Source organism: Bubalus kerabau, chromosome 3, assembly GCF_029407905.1.
Source record: "Bubalus kerabau isolate K-KA32 ecotype Philippines breed swamp buffalo chromosome 3, PCC_UOA_SB_1v2, whole genome shotgun sequence".
NCBI lineage: Eukaryota > Metazoa > Chordata > Mammalia > Artiodactyla > Bovidae > Bubalus > Bubalus kerabau.
In genome coordinates, this window is record NC_073626.1 from 21,387,034 (window position 1) to 21,404,657 (window position 17,624).

At 40.7% G+C, this 17,624-nt stretch overlaps 5 non-coding genes across 5 annotated transcripts; 3 read left to right on the forward strand and 2 right to left on the reverse strand.

The window, feature by feature from the left end:
* Positions 1-3,703: 3,703 nt before the first annotated feature.
* TRNAL-UAA (transfer RNA leucine (anticodon UAA)) lies at positions 3,704-3,786 on the reverse strand. Its single transcript has one exon. It is a non-coding gene; the product is annotated as a tRNA-Leu (tRNA).
* A 542-nt stretch (positions 3,787-4,328) lies between these two features.
* On the reverse strand, positions 4,329-4,400 carry TRNAA-AGC (transfer RNA alanine (anticodon AGC)). The gene has a single exon. It is a non-coding gene; the product is annotated as a tRNA-Ala (tRNA).
* A 2,766-nt stretch (positions 4,401-7,166) lies between these two features.
* On the forward strand, positions 7,167-7,240 carry TRNAT-AGU (transfer RNA threonine (anticodon AGU)). Its single transcript has one exon. It is a non-coding gene; the product is annotated as a tRNA-Thr (tRNA).
* Positions 7,241-9,748: 2,508 nt separating this feature from the next.
* Positions 9,749-9,821, forward strand: TRNAV-AAC (transfer RNA valine (anticodon AAC)). The gene has a single exon. It is a non-coding gene; the product is annotated as a tRNA-Val (tRNA).
* Positions 9,822-10,692: 871 nt separating this feature from the next.
* TRNAM-CAU (transfer RNA methionine (anticodon CAU)) lies at positions 10,693-10,764 on the forward strand. The gene has a single exon. It is a non-coding gene; the product is annotated as a tRNA-Met (tRNA).
* The last annotated feature ends 6,860 nt before the right edge of the window (positions 10,765-17,624 follow it).

The window sequence follows — 17,624 nt, forward strand, 5'->3', positions numbered from 1 at the left end:
TTGAGTGCAGCACTTTCACAGCATCCTCTTTTAGGATTTGAAATAGCTCAGCTTGAATTCCTTCACCTCAAGAAACCATCTGAGTCTGCAAAAGAATTTTGTTAGTCAGTCTTTAAAGACATTCACTTTCTTACTGATAGCATTATTTAGAGTCATTTTGTCAGATGCTTTGAGGAGGCTTTGTGTCTTGGGGAAATAAGACAAGTATGCTATTGGATGGTTGAAAGTTATCTCCTTTTTCTTAGTGGGAGAAAAGTTGTGACAAAAGAAGGTGGGAAAACACAGAGTTTTCAGGCAGGTCAGTCCTAAATGAATCCACATACATGTCCAAGGTCAGGAAAATGATTCCTTGTGTCCATTTATTCCCAGGGATATACATACTCTAGTTTTAAAACTAAAGGATACTAAGTGATACCTCTTAAAATTACTATTGGCAGGTCTATTCCTCTATCCAGAAGCCTGGGAGGGTGGGAACTTAGTCCCCCTCCACTACCAGTGCTGCGTACTTCATATCGAAATGCATGCTACAAGTAGTTTAAGGAATCAGTTGGTAGCTATTTTTACTTTATGTGTTAGATGTGAAATTAATGCCTATAATACATAATATATATAACAGGGAACATATGCTTATATTAATCTAAAATACTAATATCAGTTTCCAGGTATCCATAGAGATGAAACGTGAGGGTCACTCAGAGAGTCATTAGCAGGAGCCCAAGAAAGGGACAGAAAGAACAAAGATGGAGAGTGGCCCCCAGAGGCACCTGACCCTCTACCTGATACAATTCAACTTTCTGTTATAACATTTCCAGCTTTACATTTTACATTATGTGCTTTAAAAAAAATAAACAGAAATCTATTAGTTTTCTGTTGCCACATAACCAGTTATCATAGTTTAGCAGATTATAACAATGCCCAAGTATCTACTCAGATTTCTGTAAGTAAGGAGTGTGAGCAGTAGGTAGCTGAGTTCTCTGCTACCTAGGATTTAACGAGGCTAAAATCATACATGGGGCTGCATTCTAAGCTCTCATGGTGATGGTAGAATCCCTGCATTCTTGCTGTTGGCTGGGTGTTCTCAACTCCCACTGGCTACCTGCATTCTGTTGGCCCCCTCCATCTTCAAAGCCAGCAACGGAGACTCTCTCTCACTTCAATCCCTCAATTCCTCTCACACTTACAATCTCTGACTTCAGAAAGAGCCCAGTCCCTTTCGAGGGTTCACCTAAGTAGATCAGGCTCACTCCTGATTATCTTCCTTTTTTAAAGTCAGTGGTGCTATGTAGCATACCCTAATCATATTCACAGTATGAGGGATTGTGCAGGATTTGTATGCCAGAGGGAGGGCATCTGTGTTACCACTGAATTCTGCCTACCTCAAGAAACAACAACAGAGGTTGGATTTGAGTAGAAATTGCCAGCAGCCCCCACTGACTGGAGGAATTTAATCAACTCAGATACAACAGGTTCAGACCTTCTCTGTGGCAGAGATGGGAATGGCATGGTGATTTCAGATCTCATTTGAGTCTCTTGTGAAGGAAAGTATATAATTTAACTTCTATATGGCACCCCACTCCAGTACTCTTGCCTGGAAAATCCCATGGACGGAGGAGCCTGGTAGGCTGCAGTCCATGGGGTTGCTAAGAGTCAGACATGATTGAGCGACTTCAATTTCACTTTTTACTTTCATTCATTGGAGAAGGAAATGGCAACCCACTCCAGTGTTCTTGCCTGGAGAATCCTAGGGATGGCGGAGCCTGGTGGGCTGCTGTCTATGGGGTCGCACAGAGTCGGATGCAACTGAAGCGACTTAGCAGCAGCAGCAGCAGGGATGGAACTTGGACATTGGTGTCATCAGCATTATAACCTAAACTACTTTGCAAACCAACCGCTAGGAGATTGCTGTGTTTTCTCTTCAGAAAGTTTCAATATGAGTAAAATCTTTGTTCCCTGGAATCTCATTTCAGAAAAAACAAACTCTTCACTCACTCTTTCTCTACCCCATCCAAGGGAAAGAAACAAGAATATCCACTTTTGTTAAGGATGAGTCTTGCCTCTCCATGGAAACTAGGTGTTTCTCAAAACAGCTTATTCAGATGAATTCTCAGGAGGAGCTTCCTTCCTCTTCCCAGGACGACCAGGAGCAAACACAATGCTGATGACTCTGATCTGAAACCCGAGGAAGCTCATGAAAATGACCCGCTGAGCTGCCTAACTCCGTTGGGGTTAGAGAACTATGAAATGCAGAATCTAGGTGTTTGATCTCAAAACATAAGCACTTTAACTATCAGGACAGTTTTTATCTGATTTCTGGTTTTCTTTTAAAGACTGCTATAAAGGAAGAGTGTGAGTTTCTTTTAAGGAGGAAGGAAACTAACCTGCAGAGTGGCAAAAATAATATGGGTATTCAGAGTGGCAAAGAGCCCTTCTTAATTTGCCAGCCCTTAATATATTATCTTTTCATTCTTCAACTGTCTTCCATGAAGTAGGGATTATTATCCCCATTTAACACATGAAGAACTTGAGGCTCAAAGAGTTGGTGGGAAAGCCAGAATTAGAGTATATGATTGTTGAGTTTTAAAGTCCATGCTCTTTTAAATCATCTTGAAGATGCCAGACTTCTGGTCCTCTGGATTTTAAAGAGAACAGAATTTAATATGCTGGAATTTCAATCACTGGAGATAATATGGGTATTCAATAATGGTGCTGGGGTCACTGGTAATCCTCTGGAAATGAAGTAGAGTTGGACTGATACCTCACATATTAAGACAGGAAAAAAAAAATATATCGGAGATCTAAGTTTGAAAAGAAGTAAGGGACATTCTAGAAAAAAATGAGTTATTTTGTTACTCTTGTTGATCTTGTATAGGGAAAAGGCATATCCAAGTTAGACATAAAACAAAAGACAAGACTGATAACCTCACCCTCATAGTCGAAAGTCTGAAATGTCCAAAATTACAACAAAGTGCAAATGAACTTCTTGTTACATATCAAAACATGACTTAATTGACTCATTTAAAGAACTTTCTACAAATCAAAAGAGAAAGACCCAGCAATCATGAAGAAAAATGAGTACAGGATATTAAAAAACAGTTCACAGAAAAGGAAGTACACATGGCTCTTAAACATAGAAGATGTTTAATACCACCACAAGAGAAATGTAAATAAAAACCCCACTAGGAGACCATATTTTACATTTCAAACTGGAAAAACAAAATAGAACAAAACACTTGTATTCTGCTTGTGAGGAATCAACTACGCTTTCCAGAGTGAGTTGGAGGGACTGCCCAGGCAGAGTTGAGCTTTCTGAGTAGGGTGCTTTGGAAACAATGAGAATCCCTCTCCTCACTTCCCCGGGGGCTACAGAGAACTTTCTTTTCTTTTTTACTATTGCCTGATTGCCTGAAGAGCAAATGGGGAGGGGGGGGAGGTCCAAGTTTCTATTTCTCTTGGAACTCAGAGCTGAAGTATTTAAATCTCTTTAGGCAGATTGTTGATTTGGTCGGTTTTCCTATGTTGGCAATCTAATAACTGTGCAGGGAAATAATTCACACACTTAATACTGCCTACTGAAGCAATTTCTTTCGGTTTGAAGACAAGAAGTGTTTCACAAAAGGATAGAAAAACAGATACGTAATCTTTCAAGTTTATTTCTAAAGGCCAGTATTCTCTCAGGAAAGATTTAGGAGAGCAAAACTTCACCTACCGAGAGTGGGGTTCGAACCCACGCGGGCACTAGCCCATTGGATCTTAAGTCCAACGCCTTAACCACTCGGCCATCCCGGTTGCTGAATACCACTGTTCTGCAATTATTTTTTAACGTTAGAACCAATATATTGTCCTGTGCATTTAAGAAAACACTGAATTATTTCTGGCTTTGTGGAATTGCATCAAAATATGAGGAGGATTATGACTGAGAAAACACAGCAAGCTCTCTGTGCTTTCTGAAACCTCTCACTTTTTCCTGTCCGCTCTCACTAGATCACCTCAAATTCAGAGAAATGCTTGTCTTTTCTCAAGGTTGTTGTTGTTGTTAGTTGCTAAGTAGTGTCCGACTCTTTTGCGACCCCATGTACTGTATCCCTCCAGGCTTTCCTGTCCATGGGATTTCCAGGCAAGAATACAGGAATGGGTTGCTATTTCCTTCGCCAGGGAATCTTCCTGTCCCAGGGATCGAAGCGGGGTCTCCTGAATTGGAGAATTCGCATTCATTACAACTGAGCCACCAGGGAAGCCCAAGAAAAGAAGAAAGAACTACGAGAAAAATCACAACAGTCGTAAGTTCACCTACTATTCATCAGTAGCCGTTGTAAATTCAAACTCCCAAATGGAGGTGCCGGGGATTGAACCCGGGGCCTCGTGCATGCTAAGCACGCGCTCTACCACTGAGCTACACCCCCCCTTGCTAATGCTTTGTCCCAAAAGGAATAAACAAGTGGGAGGAGGAGGCCCTAGAGTAGCAGAAATTACCGCACTAACGCCAAGTACAAGGCTTCTCAGGTACCACTACCGAAGGCACTGTCCCAATTTTTCCTTAAGAGATTAGCGGTTTGCCTGCTGAATTCAACCCCCCACCGCACGACAACAGACTGGGGCCCAAGAGACACAATATTGAAACGAGCTTACTTTGGGATTACATTTGGAAATCACTAGTGGACCCAGCGGAGAAGGCAATGGCACCCAACTCCAGTACTCTTGCCTGGAAAATCCCATGGACGGAGGAGTCTGGTAGGCTGCAGTCCATGGGGTCGCGACTGAGCAACTTCACTTTCACTTTTTACTTTCCTGAATTGGAGAAGGAAATGGCAACCCACTCCAGTGTTTTTGCCTGGAGAATCCCAGGGACGGGGGAGCCTGGTGGGCTGCCGTCTATGGGGTCGCACAGAGTCGGACACGACTGAAGCGACTTAGCAGCAGCAGCAGCAGCAGCAGCAGCAGTGGACCCAGAGGCAGTTCAAATTCGTGACTTTGATTTTAATGGCAAAATGCTTTCACTGACAGCCCAATATGTCCATAAAAGAAACACATTGGGCTAGGTATAGGCTGTGGTTGTTGCTCAGTCCGACTCTTTGCCACTCCATGGACTGCAGCCCCCCAGGCTTCCTTGTCCTTCTCTATCTTCCCGAGTCTGCTCAAATTCATGTCCACTAATGCTACCTAACCAACTCATCTTTTGCTGCCCACTTACTCTTCTGTCCTTAATCTTTCGCAGCATCAGGGTTTTTTTTTTCCCAATGAGTCAGCTTTTCGCATCAGGAGGCCAAGGTATTAGAGCTTCAGCTTCAGCATTAGTCCTTCCAGTGAATATTCTGGGTTGATTTCCTTTAGGATTGACTGGTTTGATCTTCCTGCTGTTCAAGGGGCTCTCAAGGGTCTTCTCCAGCACCGCAGTTTGAAAACATTAATTCTTTGGCCCTCAGTTTTTTTTTATCGTACAACTCTCACATCCATACACGACTACTGGAGAAACCAAAGCTTTGACTTTACGGACCTTTGGGGGCAAAGTAGTATCTCTGGTCTTTAATACGCTATATTTGTCATAACTTTCCTTCCGAGGAGCAAGCATCTTTTAATTTCGTGGCTGTAGTCACTGTCCACAGTGATTTTACAGCCCAAGAAAACAAAATCTATCACTGCTTCCACTATTTCCCTTATATTTATCCTGAAGTGATGGGACCAGATGCCATGATCTTAGTTTTTTTAATGTTGAGTTTCAAGCCAGTTTTTTCACTCTCCTCTTCAGGTGGTCTGATACTCCCATCTCTTTAAGAATTTTCCTCGGTTATTTGTGATCCACACAGTCAAAGGCTTTCGCATAGTCAATGAAGCAGAAGTAGATTTTGGGGGCGGGGGGTGGGAATGCTATGATCCAATAAATGTTGGCAATTTGATCTCTGGTTCCTCTGCCTGTTTGAAACCAAGCTTGTACATCTGGAAGTTCTCAATTCAGGTACTGCTGGCTACAGACTGGAAGACTAGAACTTCAAGTGCTTCCATAAAAGACAGCACTTGTGACTATAGGGACTCCAATCTTTGCACTCAAAAGTATCCCCCGGAAGACTTATTACAAATGCAGATTCCAGAACCCCTCTTGCAATGATCCTTTAATAAATAGGGTAGATTTCAAGAATCTTAATTTTACCAAGGACTCCCAGGTAATCCTAACATCAACTGTCTTAAATGGCAACAGTCATGTAGGAGTGCTGAAAGTTGTCATGGGGAATTTAAGAATCCATGAAAGAAGCTCCCAAATAGGAAATTTGTGTATCTGGAGGAGACAGAGCTGAAATGAAATCCTGAAGCACAAGTTGAAATAGAATGAAGTAATATTGAACACTTAATGTGTGAATGTCTCTCAGGTAACCAAGAGAAACCCCACAATGAAAGGGTCGTTTCAGTTGTACCAGATAAGCAAAGAGGGTCCAAGGACAACTGTTCAAGTTTCTGGGGCAGTCCAATTTTTACTTGTGGCTCAGCTGGTAAAGAATTGGTCTGCAATGTGGGAGACATTGGTTCGATATCTGGGTTGGAAAGATCCCCTGGAGAAGGAATGGCTATCCACTCCAGGATTTTGGCCTGGAGAATTCCAGTCCGTGAGGTCGCAAAGGCTGAGAGACTTTAACTTTCTTTTCAATCTTTACTTTGACTGTTCGAACTGCCTCGGTCCACAACCAGATCTATCTTTTTGATAAATTCATGTAAAAGAAATGGCCCCCTCAAGTCCTTTGGCTGTTCAATTCTGATTTTGAATCTCTGATCAGATCAAGTTTCCATTCCTAGAAGAGATTCCTGTCCAAATATGCTGCTGCTGCCGCTGCTGCTGCTAAGTCACTTCAGTCGTGTCCGACTCTGTGCGACCCCATAGACGGCAGCCCACCAGGCTCCCCCGTCCCTGGGATTCTCCAGGCAAGAACACTGGAGTGGGTTGCCATTTCCTCTCCAATGCATGAAAGTGAAAAGTGAAAGTGAAGTCGCTCAGTCGTGTCCGACTCTTAGCGACCCCATGGACTGCAGCCTACTAGGCTCCTCCATCCATGGGATTTTCCAGGCGAGAGTACTGGAGTGGGGTGCCATTGCCTTCTCCATGTTCAAATATACTTCGTAGTAAAATCTCAACCAAACCGCTGAAATGAAAATCAACACGTTGTGACGTTTTTCACTATCGGGGCCTCGTGGCTTAGTTGGTTAAAGCGCCTGTCTAGTAAACAGGAGATCCTGGGTTCGAATCCCAGCGAGGCCTTTATCTTCTTGGCTTCATAAGGTAAAACCCTTAAAAGCAAACTCCATGGCCTCAGAACTTCAATCTTCAAAGGCTGCTGGAGAAGATATTTTGAAGACAAGCAAAGAAGCAGGAGTTAGAAAATTAATGGGTTGTTTTCTGGTTGAGTATTAAAATAACATTTTGAGTAACAGTCGTTTTTCAGATGTGTCATTTGCAAATATTTTTCTCTGTCTTGTCTTCATTGTTGTTAAAATGTCTTTCACATAGCAAGTTTTAAAATTTTAATGAAGTTCACCTTTAATTCTTTCAGTAGATAAACAGTTTTCTTAGCACCATTAGTTGAAAAGACTAATTTCTCCATTGAATGGTCTTGGCACTATTGTCAAAAGCCAACTGATCATATATGCAAGAATCTACTTGTGGGGTCTCATTCTATTTCATTGGTCTATATTTCTGGCTATAAGTCAGGACCACATGGATTTGGTTACTGTAGCTTTAAAGTAAATTGTGAGATTAAGAAGTGAGAGGGCTCCAAATTTATTCTGCTTTTTCAAGATCTTTTTGGCTATTTGGGGGGTTCCACAAAAGTCAATGCTAATTTTAGGATGGATTTTTTTTAATCTCTAAAAAAAATTGGGATTATGATAGGGATTGTATTGAAACTGCAGATCACTTTGGACTTTATTGACATTATAACCATATTAGTCTTACAATTCATGAATACAGATATCTTTCCATTCACTGATATCTTCTTTAATATCTTCTTTTTTTCTCTCTCTAAAGTTTTCTGGTTTTCAGTGTAAACCTCTGCCTCCACCTTGATTAAGTTCATTCCTAAATGTTTCATTCTTGTTCCTGCAATTGTAAAAGGAACTGTTTCTTAATTTGTTTTGGATTGTTCATTGTAAATGAATAAACATGCAACTGATTTTTGTATGTTGAATTTTGTATCTTTCACTTTTGCTGAATTCTTTTATTAGCTCTAATGTGTGTGTGTGTGTGTGTGTAATCCTCAGCACTTTCTATGTATGACATTATATCTTTCTCTTGACTACTTGTCCTGGCTAGAATTGATATTATTATGCTGAATAGATGTAGTAAAAGTGAACACCTATGTCTTGTTCCAGGTATTAGAGAAAAAGCTTACACTTTTCCACCATTGAAAATGCTGTGACTTTTTGATAAATGACTTTATCATGAAGATAAAATAGTTTCCTGCTATTCCTAATTTATTGATTTTTTTTTTATCATGAAAGCATGTTGTCAAATGCTTTTTCTGCATCTATTGAGACGGTCCTGTTCTTTTTTTCTTCATTCTGTTAATATGTTAAATCTCGCTTACATTCCAGCAATGTATCTTATTTGGCTGTGGTATATAATATGTTGCTGTATTCAGTTTGCTAACATTTTGTTGAGGATTTTTGCATCTATGTTCATCAGGGATATTAATCTGCAGTTTTCTTTTCTTCTAATGGCTTTGATATTAAGGGAATGCAGTCTTCATAGAATGAGTTATGTTCCCTTCTTTTCAATTTTTTGGAATAGTTTGAGAGGGATTGTGTTAATTCTTCTTTAAATGTTTGGTAGAATCCACCAGTGAAAATGTCTAGGTTGGACTTTTCTTTGTTGTAATTTTTTTGATTACTGCTTCAATATACTTAACAGTTATAGGCTGTCAAAATATCTGTTTCTTCATGTTTCAGTTTTGGTAAATTGTGTGTTTCTGGGAATTTGTCCATTTCATTTAGGTTATCCAATATGCAGTCATACAATTTTTCATAGTATTAGCTTGTAATATTTTTATTTGTGCAAAATCTGTAGTAATATCCCCACTTGCATTTCTAATTTTAGTAATTTGAATATCTTCTTTATGTTTTTCTTTGTAAATCTAGCTAAACATTTGTCAATTTTGTTGAATTTTTCAAAGAGCCAAATTTTTGTTTCATTAATAATTTTTCTATTGTTTCCTGCCTGCCCTTTCTGATTGCCAGTCTTACCTGAGTGCCTGCCCTATGGATTTACAACTTGCTTAGCCAGTCCCCACACCTGGCACTCCCCGTTTTCTTCAGTAAATAACCCCACTCCCAGTATAAAAATGTTTTCTTGATGATTCTACACAAATTGACCACCTCTGGATAGCCAGCAGGCGCATCAGCAATATTCCTAGAACTTTCTAGTAACTACCCACTCTACCTACTCCCAGGGAACCACTATTCTGACTCCTAACAATGCAAAAGCGTCTTGCCTACTTTGTAATGTAAACAATTGGCGTCATAGAATACATTCTCTTTTGCGCGTGATTTCTTTTGGTCAGCAGGTCTGTGAAGTTCATTCTTATACGTTATGGACTATTTTTTCTTGTTGCTTTATAGTTTTTGACGCTAACAGACCTAGGCAATTGCAGATGAGCACTTGGAAAGTTTCTATTCTCTCGACTAAATATCGCAGGATATTTTGGTAAATAGCCCTGGGTTATAGACATGCTTTCACCCATCCTGACCAAAAAAAATTGCTCTGTACAGTCTTGTTTCCGTAGTGTAGTGGTTATCACGTTCGCCTAACACGCGAAAGGTCCCCGGTTCAAAACCGGGCGGAAACATGGCTTTTTTGCTTGAGGTTTCCAACTGACCACATGGTATCTTTGTTTATCTTTAAACACAGGACCCTTCTACCGTAGTACGAACAAGAACAAAGTACCAAACCACAATGAAATTCGTATTGACAACTGAGAACCACCAGGGGAGTGTTTTCATTCAGATTCTCTCTTGAGGTTTACAGAGAGTTTGTTCCTTAACAAAAACCCTACCTGTTCTGGGACCGGGAAAACAAGTATTTAATGAAGAAACAGAAACTCCTGAAGGGACAGAAGGAAGATGGTGAAAAGAGCAAGAGGAAACTTGCGGAAGTTATTTGGCAGACAGAGCACAGGATGAAAGGCGTCAGAGGTTTCTATCCAGGCCTTTGGTCTGGGAGATCCAGCATTCGCTGAGGACGAGAGAAAACTGTCAAAGGGATACGAAGCCCCTTTTCATGAAGCCAAGGGCAGAGGCCTGAGAGGGTAAACCAGGTGCCTGGAAAGCTGAAAATGGCAGTTACTTAGTCAATATATGGAAATGCTGCTTCTAGTTTCCTCAGGGAAACTTTCTTGAGGACTGGAAACAGAACGAGCTAGTTAATATCCTTTCTCCTCAAGTCTGAATTAATGCCTTCCTCGGTTATCCGTAAGGAAGGACTTGGGGACTTTGCTCGTCTTGTTTCGAAGTTCCTCCTCTGAGCTCAGAGCAGCCCCTGAAGGAAAGATGTCGGATTTTTGGCAGATTGGGAAAGCGCAACATGGAGGAGAGTACTGAGGTCATTTAATTCTTGGGGAAATTGATCTCAGGCTAAGTAAAGAGGGAGAAAAAAATATGTATTCTGACAAAGTGGCTGATCTTTAATATGGTAAGGAAGAGAAGGAGTGGCTCCACCGGAGCAGAGTGGCGCAGCGGAAGCGTGCTGGGCCCATAACCCAGAGGTCGATGGATCGAAACCATCCTCTGCTAATACTTTTGTAACATCTCCAATACACGGCCTCGGAGAGTGTATTTGATTTCCTAAAGTTCATTTAGGATTCAGCGTTTTCCTTTTTTCTCCTCAAATGACTGCACAATTTCCTTCTCGTTCAAAAGATAAGATACAAGTCTTATTATCTTTGGAGTAGAGGAAGAGTTGACAAATTTCATGTTTATTTCCAACAAATTAACCGTTTGTGTTCCAGATATTATACACTGAGATAGGATATAATTTTTTATTTTCTTGCGCATTTCCTTACACTCAAAGAAAAAAAACATTGTTATTTTGCCTGAGATCATTGGTTGCTAGAAACCTACATTACCTTTTTACTTGAGTCAGGGGGTTCAGGTTCCTTTCACTCTTTTGTTCATTCTTAGGCATGATTTATAATGTTCAAGTTAATAGAAACATGCTGTGAACTCTTCTCTGAAGCAATTTATGTTACAATAATTGAGAAGACACCTTTCATACACTATCGCTGTTCATACTTACATAAACTGAATTCATGGGAATGTTACGAGAAAAAGAGGCAAAAACCTTGCATGTGAAATGACATAAAACAGTAGACTACATTTACAGTTTTTTTGTGCATCAGAATTCCATGGAGAAACTAGAAGAAAAATAGTTTTACTGATATATTTGCAAAAGAAATTGAGAGAAAATGTCTAATTAAAATAATTTAAAATGAGTGACTATATATGCCAAGAAAATATAAATTCTTCTAAGCAGTGAGAATTCACAAAGAAAAACATCAAAAGAAAAATATTAATAAAAATTTGCATGTGGTGGATCTGTTTCATTCCTTCCTTTACTTCACTGATGAATATGTTCTTATTTGGCAAAACCAACCATTTTCAATTTATTTTGCTTGCATATTCCCCCAAAAGCATTTTTAACTGGAAATGTCCAGGCACAGGAGATTTGTTGAATAAACTGAGACATATAGATTCAGAGGAGAAGTACCATGCAGCTGCAAAAAAGATATGGAGCGATTAACAGGAGATATTGTTACTTATGTGAGGGGATGTACAGATGAAGATTATAATATGCTATCTTTTTTCAAGAAGGAAGGGGAGTCAGGAAAACAGAAAACAGCAAAGATAGATGAGTGAAACTGGCAATCTAAAAGTGTAGTAATAGTTCTGAGGTACATGAAGTATTGGGTTGTCCAAAAACTTCATTAAGATGTTACGGAAAAACCAGAACGAAATTTTTGGCCAACCCAAAACAGGACTGGTGGGAGAAATAGAGAAGGAACAGGAAATAGTGAAACAGAGAGAGTCACAGACTGTCCTTGAAGTGTGGCTCATAGGAATCAAAAGATGTTCCTCAGAGATTGAACCCTTGGCTTTATTTGTGTAAACTATGCTTTCAGTTCAGTCCCTCAGTCGTGTCCAACTATTTTTGACCCCATGAACTGTGGCACTCCAGGACTTTCTGTCCATTACCAGCTCCTGGAGTTCACTCAAGCTCATGTTCATTGAGTCCGTGATGCCATCCAATCATCTCATCCTCTGTCATCCCCTTCTCCTCCTGCCTTCAATCTTTCTCAGCATCAGGGTCTTTTCCAAGGAGTCAGTTCTTCGCAGGAGGTGGCCAAAGTATTGGAGTTTCAGCTTCAGCATCGGTCCTTTCAAGGAATATTCAAGACTGATTTCCTTTAGGATGGACTGGTTGAATCTCCTTGCTGTCCAAGGGACTCTCACGAGTCTTCTCCAACACCACACTTCAAAAGCATCAATTCTTTGGCGCTCAGCTTTCTTTATGGTCCAGCTCTCAGATCCATGCATGACTACTGGAAAAAACACAGATGGACCTTTGTCAGCAAAGTAATGTCTCTGCTTTTTAATATGCTGTCTAGGTTGGTCATAGCTTTTCTTCCGAGGAGTAAGCATCTTAATTTCATGGCTGCAGTCACCATCTGCAGTGATTTTGGAGCCCAAAAATAAAGTTTTGTCAGTGTTTCCACTGTTTCCCCATCTATTAGCCATGAAGTGATGGGACAGGATGCCATGATCTTAGTTTTTTGAATGCTGTTTAAAGTCAACTTTTTCACTCTCCTGTTTCACTTTCATCAAGAGGCTCTTTAGTTCTTTTTTGCTTTCTTCCATAAGGGTGGTGTCATCTGCATATCTGAGGTTATTGATATTTCTCTTGGCAATCTTGATTCCAGCATGTGCTACATCCAGTCTCAGAGAGATCTGACAGAATGTGGTTCACAGGAGAAGGGAATGGCAAACCACTTGAGTATTCTTGTCTTGAGAACCCCATGAACAGTATCAAAAGGCAAAATAATAGGATACTGAAACAGAAACTCCCCAGGTCAGTAGGTGCCCAATATGCTACTGGAGATCAGTGGAGAAATAACTCCAGAAAGAATGAAGGGATGGAGCCAAAGCAAAAAGAATACCCAGCTGTGGACATGACTGGTGATAGAAGCAAGGTCTGATGCTGTAAAGAACAATATTGCATAGGAACCTGGAATGTCAGGTCCATGAATCAAGGCAAATTGGAAGTGGTCAAACAAGAGATGGCAAGAGTGAATGTCGACATTCTAGGAATCAGCGAACTGAAATGGACTGGAATGGGTGAATTTAACTCAGATGACCATTATATCTACTACTGCGGGCAGGAATCCCTCAGAAGAAATGGAGTAGCCATCATGGTCAACAAAAGAGTCTGAAATGCAGTACTTGGATGCAATCTCAAAAACGACAGAATGATCTCTGTTTGTTTCCAAGGCAAACCATTCAATATCACAGTAATCCAAGTCTATGCCCCAACCAGTAATGCTGAAGAAGCTGAAGTTGAACAGTTCTATGAAGACCTACAAGACCTTTTAGAACTAACACCCAAAAAAGATGTCCTTTTCATTATAGGGGACTGGAATGCAAAAGTAGGAAGTCAAGAAACACCTGGAGTAAGAGGCAAATTTGGCTTTGGAACATGGAATGAAGCAGGGCAAAGACTAATAGAGTTTTGCCAAGAAAATGCACTGGCCATAACAAACACCCTCTTCCAACAACACAAGAGAAGACTCTATACATGGATGTCACCAGATGGTCAACACCAAAATCAGATTGATTATATTCTTTGCAGCCAAAGATGGAGAAGCTCTATACAGTCAGCAAAAACAAGACCAGGAGCTGACTGTGGCTCAGATCATGAACTCCTGATTGCCAAATTCAGACTTAAATTGAAGAAAGTAGGGAAAACCACCAGACCATTCAGGTATGACCTAAATCAAATCCCTTATGATTATATAGTGGAAGTGAGAAATAGATTTAAGGGCCTAGATCTGATAGACTCTGCCTGATGAACTATGGACTGAGGTTCGTGACAGTGTACAGGAGACAGGGATCAAGACCATCCCCATGGAAAAGAAATGCAAAAAAGCAAAATGGCTGTCTGGGGAGGCCTTACAAATAGCTGTGAAAAGAAGAGAAGCGAAAAGCAAAGGAGAAAAGGAAAGATATAAACATCTGAATGCAGAGCTCCAAAGAATAGCAAGAAGAGATAAGAAAGCCTTCTTCAGCAATCAATGCAAAGAAATAGAGGAAAACAACAGAATGGGAAAGACTAGAGATCTCTTCAAGAAAATCAGAGATACCAAAGGAACATTTCATGCAAAGATGGGCTCGATAAAGGACAGAAATGGTATGGACCTAACAGAAGCAGAAGATATTAAGAAGAGATGGCAAGAATACACAGAAGAACTGTACAAAAAAGATCTTCACTACCCAGATAGTCACGATGGTGTGATCACTGACCTAGAGCCAGACATCCTGGAATGTGAAGTCAAGTGGGCCTTAGAAAGCATCACTACGAACAAAGCTAGTGGAGGTGATGGAATTCCAGTTGAGCTATTCCAAATCCTGAAAGATAATGCTGTGAAAGTGCTGCACTCAATATGCCAGCAAATTTGGAAAACTCAGCAGTGGCCACAGGACTGGAAAAGGTCAGTTTTCATTCCAATCCCAAAGCAAGGCAATGTCAAAGAATGCTCAAACTACCCCACAATTGCACTCATCTCACACGCTAGTAAAGTAATGCTCAAAATTCTCCAAGCCAGGCTTCAGCAATATGTGAACCGTGAACTTCCTGATGTTCAAGCTGGTTTTAGAAAAGGCAGAGGCACCAGAGATCAAACTGCCAACATCCGTTGGATCATGGAAAAAGCAAGAGAGTTCCAGAAAAACATCTATTTCTGCTTTATTGACTATCCCAAAGCCTTTGACTGTGTGGATCACAATAAATGGTGGAAAATTCTGAAAGAGATGGGAATACCAGACCACCTGATCTGCCTCTTGAGAAATTTGTATGCAGGTCAGGAACCAACAGTTAAAACTGGACATGGAACAACAGACTGGTTCCAAATAGGAAAAGGAGTACATCAAGGCTGCATTGTCACCCTGTTTATTTAACTTACATGCACAGTACATCATGAGAAATGCTGGACTGGAAGAAACACAAGCTGGAATCAAGATTGCTGGGAGAAATATCAATAACCTCAGATATGCAGATGACACCACCCTTATGGCAGAAAGTAAAGAGGAACTAAAAAGCCTCTTGATGAAAGTGAAAGTGGAGTGTGAAAAATTTGGCTTAAAGCTCAACATTCAGAAAACGAAGATCATGGCATCTGGTCCCATCACTTCATGGGAAATAGATGGGGAAACAGTGGAAACAGTGTCAGACTTTATTTTTGGGGGCTCCAAAATCACTGCAGATGGTGACTGCAGCCATGAAATTAAAAGACACTTACTGCTTGGAAGGAAAGTTATGACCAACCTAGATAGCATATTCAAAGCAGAGACATTACTTTGCCAACAAAGGTTCATCTAGTCAAGGCTATGGTTTTTCCAGTGGTCATGTATGGATGTGAGAGTTGGACTGTGAAGAAGGCTGAGTGCTGAAGAATTGATGCTTTTGAACTGTTATTGGAGAAGACTCTTGAGAGTCCCTTGGACTGCAAGGAGATCCAACCAGTCCATTCTGAAGGAGATCAGCCCTGGGATTTCTTTGGAAGGAATGATGCTAAAGCTGAAACTCCAGTACTTTGGCCACCTCGTGTGAAGAGTTGACTCATTGGAAAGGACTCTGATGCTGGGAGGGACTGGGGGCAAGAGGAGAAGGGGATGACAGAGGATGAGATGGCTGGATGGCATCGCTGACTCGATGGACATGAGTCTGGGTGAACTCCGGGAGTTGGTGATGGACAGGGAAGCCTGGTGTGCTGCGATTCATGAGGTCTCAAAGAGTCGGACACGACTGAGCGACTGATCTGATCTGATCATCCAGTCCAGCATTTCTCATGATGTACTGTACATATAAGTTAAATAAGTAGGGTGACAATATACAGCATTGACATACTGTTTTCCCTATTTGGAACCAGTCTGTTGTTCCATGTCCAGTTTTAACTGTTGCTTCTTGACCTGCATACAGATTTCTCAAGAGGCAGGTCAGGTGCTCTGGTATTTCCATCTCTTGAATTTTCCACAGTTTGTTGTGATCCACACTGTCAAAGGCTTTGGCATAGTCAATAAAGCAGAAGTAGATGTTTTTCTCGAACTCTCTTGCTCTTTCAATGATCCAACAGATGTTGGCAATTTGATCTCTGGTTCCTCTGCCCTTTCTAAATCCTGTTTGAACATCTGGAAGTTCACGGTTCATGTACTGTTGAAGCCTGGCTTGCAAAATTTTGAGCATTCTTTTACTAGCATGTGAGATGAGTGTAATTGTGCAGTAATTTGAACACTCTTTGGCATTGCCTTTCTTTGGGATTGGAATGAAGACTGACCTTTTCCAGTCCTGTGGCCACTGCTGAGTTTTCCAGATTTGCTGGCATATTGAGTGCAGCACTTTCACAGCATCATCTTTTAGGATTTGAAATAGCTCAACTGGAATTCCATCACCTCTATTAGCTGTGTTTGTAATGATGCTTCCTAAGGCCCACTTGACTTCACATTCCAGAAGGTCTGCCTCTAGGTGAGTGATCACACCATCATATTTATCTGGGTTGTGAAGATCTTTTTTGTACAGTTCTGTGTATTCTTGCCACCTCTACTTAATATCTTCTGCTTCTGTTAGGTCCTTACCATTTCTATCCTTTATTGTGCTCATGTTTGCATGAAAAGTTACCTTGGTTTTTCTAATTTTCTTCAAGAGATCTCTAGTCTTTCCCATTCTATTATTTTCCTCTATTTCTTTGCATTAATCACTGAAGAAGGCTTTCTTATCTCTCCTTGCTATTCTTTGGAGCTCTGCATTCAAATGGGTATATCTTTCCTTTTCTCCTTTGCCTTTCACTTCTCTTTCTTTCACAGCTGTTTGTAAGGCCTCCTCAGACAACCATTTTGCCTTTTTGCATTTCTGTTTCTTGGGGGTGGTCTCCGATCACTCACTCCTGTACAATGTCACAAACCTCTGTCCATAGTTCTTCAGGCACTCTATCAGATCTAATCCCTTGAATTTGTCACTTCCACTGTATAATCATAAGGGATTTGATTTAGGTCCTATCTGAATGGTCTAGTGGTTATGCCTACTTTCTTCAATTTAAATCTGAATTTAAATCCATGATCTGAGCCACAGTCAACTCCCGATCTTGTTTTTGCTGACTGTATAGAGCTTCTCCATCTTTGGCTGCAAAGAATATAATCAATCTGATTTCAGTATTGACCATCTGGTAATGTCCATGTGTAGAGTCATTTCTTGTGTTGTTGGAAAATGGTGTTTTCTATGACCAGTGGATTATCTTGGCAAAACTCTGTTAGCCTTTGCCCTGCTTCATATTGTACTGCAAGGCCAAATTTGCCTGTTACTCCAGGTATCTCTTGACTTCCTACTTTTG